Here is a 5,849-nt window from a genome sequence, read left to right as displayed (position 1 = left end):
TACAAGTATCACTGAAGTTTCTAACTGGAAATGAGATGCAATTCCAGTGGACAACAGCCAGCACAGTACATAGATGATGCTTAGACCGTTTAGGATAGCAGATGAAAGTCAAATCTCTACACCCCCCCTCAGGGAGGAAGACTGCTCAGGTATGGTCATAGTGAGTCACGAGGGCTGTCATGAGCTGGAGAATATATACCTGCTTGTTGATGTGCTCAAGGGATCAACCATGTATAAACGTGTCAGGGCCTTTGACAACAGGCGCCAGAAATCTAGATTTTAATGTGAAGTGTCCACTTTCAAACAACGCCATGATGTTACTGACCTTGCTCTGTCCGTTAATGGTTAAATAGAATTCCAATGTAATACAGGCTAGGTATCCCTTCAGGAATACTCAACCCCCACCCCCCCACCCCCAACTCTCTGAGCTTAAAACAATTAAAGATAACTTTTAGCTCATGCTACTGGTCAGTGTGGGTCAGCAGGGGTCTCTGCCCTTTCCTGTCTCAGAGACCCAGTCTGAGGGAGGCTTTATTTGCACACACATTTTGCATCATCAGTACAGTAGCGAGGAGGGGAATGTGTGACTTACACGCTGACCCTTGAAGCGTCGAACCGAAGTGACAGAGACACTTAGATGCATATTTCGCCGGCCAAAGATAGTCAGTGATCACACTTCATTTCCAAGGGAGTGGGGAAGTGCAGTCCTCCATGGGCTGAATACTTATGAATATTCCTAATGGCTACCACAGCTCCATCTACTCTGATTTTTCCAGGCAGAAATGTTGGAAGTTTTTGTAAGGTAGGATTCAATTTTCAGAGATCTCTAAGAGAAGTTGACTCAAAAAATGATTTGTTTCTTGAAGGATTCAATTTGACGGATCTGGAAAATTCACACTTTGCTCCATCTGGAGTAAAGACCTTACTTAAACACTGACGTCTATAAACAGATGAAGAAATCATAGGCTGGATCTATGAAATAATCCTTCGCAGAAGTGACGATTTATACATCAGTATTTATTCCCCAAAGCACTGCTCATATAGCTTCACTTTTTTTTTTTTTTTTCTCCTATCTTGTGTAACTTGTCTCATCAACTGCACTGCAAAATAGGAATCCCATCTGATTAATTTAGACTCTGTTATGCCTGGCTCTATAGACATTGGCTATGTGGATGTTAATTAATTGTATTGATGTTGATCAATTAGTGATTTTCAAATCATCACAGCTAGCAATCTTGACTTCAGGAGAAGTCAGCGAACTTGAAAATACTTCTGGCAATTCTTCAAAAGTTGCTCATCATTGATTATGATGAGATCTGAGGGCCAATATTCACTAGGCACTCAATTTCAAGGGCAGTTTAGGCTTATCGCTACGAATCACAAGGCAATCAGATATTTTCAGATATTATTTTTCTGTGATGTTTTCACATTTTTTTTTTGCTTGTTTGTTTGTTTTGGACTGCAAGATTTGGATGAATTGTAAATTTAAAAATTAAGAAATAAATGTCAGTGCTCAGGAAGCTATTTGATTGCCCAAGATCCTGCAAGGCTCTCAACACCCTTTAAAACAAGCCATCCTCGCTCCTAAACCCACAGCCTTCCTGGATGACCAGATAAAGAGCGATTGTCATTCTCATGAAATGCAAAGTGCTCAGGGACTTGCACGGATTCCTTTTGGTTAGGGATTCATTTTTAGACGATCCTGACTCTTCCACTAAGTTACAGTTTTAGGTCTGATACACTTACACATGTGCCAAGTGCTTCCTGAATCCTCTAGAACATAATTTACGTTTAAAATAATTCCTTGCTTCTGCAGTGAGTCAATGATTTTAAGCTTATTTGTTAGACACTTCAATGTAAAAGTCGATATGTGAAATAACTTATATTCACGATTTGGAAAAGTTGGCTTTTTTTGTTGTGTGTTAGAACTCATCACCCGACCAAAGGTCATGGAGAGGTCTGTTGTTTTTCTAAAATGGTTATAGAGTATTTTTTGTTTTTTTTTGTAATTGAATTGCGTTGTGAACTGCAAAGTGTGTGTTTCTGTTCATTTCATTCCATCTGTTTGGGTTTCTTTCTCTCTTTCTAACAGTTATTTATTTACAGGGGAATGATTCTTGCTCTACAATATTGGTTTGATTGGTCATATGTCAATCTGAATGTACCATAGGGGTACATGTGGCCCTCGCTCTTGAATCTCCCTCCCACGTCTGGCCCATTCCCACCTCTCTAGGCGATCAGAGAGCCGCAGTTTGAGTTCCCTGAGTCAGACAGCAATTTCCCACGGGTTGTCTAGTTCCCAAGGTTGGTGTCCATGCATCCGTGCTGGTCTGTCCATTCATGTCCTGGTGTCCTGTGAAACACTAAGCTTAATTTATTTGGAAATGAGCTAGCTGTTCAATGCACTGTCATCACTCAGTTGCGCACAAGGTTAGAAACTCAGGTGACCCAACTCTGGAGAAGCTATTGTCGGCGCGCCCCGGCGTGCCTGCGGGGGTGTTGGGGGGAGGGGGGCGGGGCGCGGAGGTCTCGGTGCGCTCCCGCCCTGGGCCTCTCCAGGCCCGCCCCTGCTGGGCGGCCTCCCCCCGCCCCCATCCCGTTCGCTGCTCAGGGCCGGGTGGCCTCTGCACCTGCCAGGCATCCTGCCCGAGGCCCCCGTTGCCCACACGCTGTCTTCGAGTCTCTCTCTGAACCCTCGTCTCTTTCTGCCTCTGTCTCACTTGGCGTGGGTGCGTGCGAGTGTCTGTCCGTGTGCCTGCCTGTCGCTCGTCTGCTCTCTCAGGAAGGTCCTGTGCTGGGCCCGCTTCGTGGGAGCAAGGCGGGCCTCGGTAGGGCGAAAGGGCGGGGCTGACGCGCTCCGGCGGGTTTGGGCCGCGGGCAGGATGGGCGCCCTGATGGCCCCGGCTGGGCTGCTCCGAAGCCCGCAGGACGGGCTCGGGGACCGCGGCCCCGGGCCGAAGCCACACGACGTCCGGACGCCACGTGACCTGGAGCAGCGACGGGATGTTGGGGGGGGGGGTTGGGGATTGGGGGCGGCGCGGCGCGAGCCTGAAGAGGCCCAGGGAGGCAGGGCACCGAGATGTCCTCGCCGCTCACCCCATCCCTCCTCCCCCCACCCCGGGTCCCGCAGGCACGCCAGGCCCGGGCGGGGCAGACGGGTGCTGGCCGGGGCTGGCGGTGTGCGGGGCCGGGGCGCCCTCTGCTGGCCCCCGAGCTGCCCGGCTGGCCGGCCGGAGTCCAGTCGTGCGGCTCAAGTGCAGCGCGCGCCCGGTCAAGAGCTGCGGCTCCAGGCCCGACTGGCAGGTCAGAACGAAAGGGAGGCGCAACGCGGGGCTCTTGGGGCGCCTGGCAGCCGCCTCGGTCTAAAGCCGTACCACCCTGAACGTGCCCTATCTCCTCTGATCTGGGAAAGTGAGCAGGGCCGGGCCTGCTTAGTACTTGGATGGGAGACCGCCTAGTAGCTAGGCGGTATTCTGATTTTTCTGAATGCGTATTTCAGAACGTTAGAATTGTATGACTGCAAACAGTAAAACGAATAATATTTTCATACATAATGTTACGAATACAGCAGTTGGTCATTCTTTTTCCTGTTCTACACAGCTACCTGGAAGTCAGTTCTAGTAAGTACTGCTAACCTAAGACCCTCATCCGTAAGGGAAGCTATATAGGAAAACCCATAATATGTCTAAATGAATGAGCAGTCTTCCTCCCTGAGGGGGGTGTAGATATTTGACTTTCATCTGCCATCCTAAACGGTCTAAGCATCATCTATGTACTATGCTGGCTGTTGTCCACTGGAATTGCATCTCATTTCCAGTTAGAAACTTCAGTGATACTTGTAGCAACAGAAAAAAGTACAAATATCCTCAATACAGCACAACAGTTAAGAAAATAGATTTTGGAATTCAGCTTCCTATGTTCAAATACCGGCTCTACCATTTTCTATCAGTGTCATCAGAGCAAATCACTTAGTCTCTTCAAATTCCAGTTTCCTTATGAACAGAGCGAGGATAATGACAATCCCAGCTTCAGAGTGTCTGATGAGCTAACACAGTCAAGGGCTTAGACAGTGCCTGACCCCGAATATGCATCCAGTATGTGTTGGATTATATTCTTTTCACTAGAAACAGAGTGATTTCTTCGTGTATCCAGCCATCAGGGAATTCAATCAAGCTGAAAGATACAGTGGAATTGTTCTGCAGATCTGATTCCAACCAGGACCTGTTTCTGGTAAAATCAGGGCCCCAAAGCAGAAGCAACTGTCCTTGAGTTTTGTTGTCTCAGGCTAGATGCTGCGCTCAGACTCCTGGTAAGCTGTTCCTAGGAGCACGGGGAACACAGGCATGGAAGGGAGCCAACTAGAAACACACTTGCAAAAACTGTTTGTAGCCCTGCCAAGTGAACATCAGGACTCAGTTCACTGATCCCAAGGCAATCAGAGAGGGCCACACAGCTTACTTTCTCCCATTGTGACAACTGTGGATGGCCACCGACACACTGTCCAGGAAAGGGAATTGATGTGAACATTACCCTGTGAAGGAAAGAGGCTGACTTCAACTTTTGAGAAGCTTGTGAGTCACTTTGAAGAAGTGCATACAATATTTGCCTTCACCCTGCCAGTACAGATATTGTCCATTAACACACAGCGACTGCACTCGATCGATGTGCATCCCCATAAAGCCCAGCCCTGATGCTATAGGAGCCTCTCTGGCCATTGTCATAAGCGAGTCTAATTTTGCTGTGAGGCCATGAAAACTCAGTGTTTTTCTTACGCTTGTGCTTATGACGGGAGGTCTGAGAAGGCCCTTCTGAAGGTTTATTCCTACCAGTCGTTGTCATTTTTATCGAGTCTTTATTTATTTATTTATTTGTTAGTTCTACCACTTTCTTGCTACCAACCCATCTCCCTCCACCCTCGTGCACACACGATCAGTCATGTAATCCCATGGACTTCGGCCCACCAGACTCCCCTGTCCATGGATTTCTCCAGGCAGATCACTGCGAGTGGGGTTTGCCATTTCCTTCTCCATGTATCGAGTCTTTCAAGGTGCACATCACTGAGGTTGGCTTGACACGTGTACGAGGCTGAAGTAGCAACATGCCCTTTTCCCTAAAGTGCAGTAGAAGTGTCATCCCCAGCTTCCAACATGTCTGTCTTTCCGAACTCTGGAGCATGTATTGCTGAAGCTACCAGAGCGTTCAGGATATTAACTAGTTAACCCTCTGGACTGCAGTCTCTTCAGGAGGTTGCAAGTGCTTCACACCTCAGGATTTTACAAAGCACTTTCTACAACCTCAGCTGAAGAGAAAGTTCAACAACTCGTGACAGTCAACAGGCTTCCATGGCCTGGGACTTGATTATGGGCTGTGCTTTCATTAACTCATCGTGTTTCCTATACCAACTAAGATGTCACTGAGAACTTTTTTCTCTATCATCATTGTATCTTGGATGTTCCATTTAGACATTATGGTTTTCCTATATAGCTTCCCTTAGGATGAGCGGTCTAGATTAGCCAGTACTTACTAGAACTGACTTCCAGGTAGCTGTAGTAGAACAGGAAAAAGAATGACCAACTGCTGTATTTGTAACATTATGTATGAAAATATTATTCGTTTTACTGTTTGCAGTCATCCAATTCTAACGTTCTGAAATACGCATTCAGAAAAATCAAAATACCGCCTAGCTACTAGGCGGTCTCCCATCCAAGTACTAAGCAGGCCCAACCCTGCTCACTTTCCCAGATCAGAGGAGATAGGGCACGTTCAGGGTGGTACGGCTTTAGACCAAGGCGGCTGCCAGGCGCCCCAAGAGCCCCGCGTTGCGCCTCCCTTTCGTTCTGACCTGCCGG

This window comes from Cervus canadensis, chromosome 14 (assembly GCF_019320065.1).
Source record: "Cervus canadensis isolate Bull #8, Minnesota chromosome 14, ASM1932006v1, whole genome shotgun sequence".
Classification (NCBI taxonomy): Eukaryota; Metazoa; Chordata; class Mammalia; order Artiodactyla; family Cervidae; genus Cervus; species Cervus canadensis.
Note: the sequence above shows the minus strand (reverse complement) of the source record.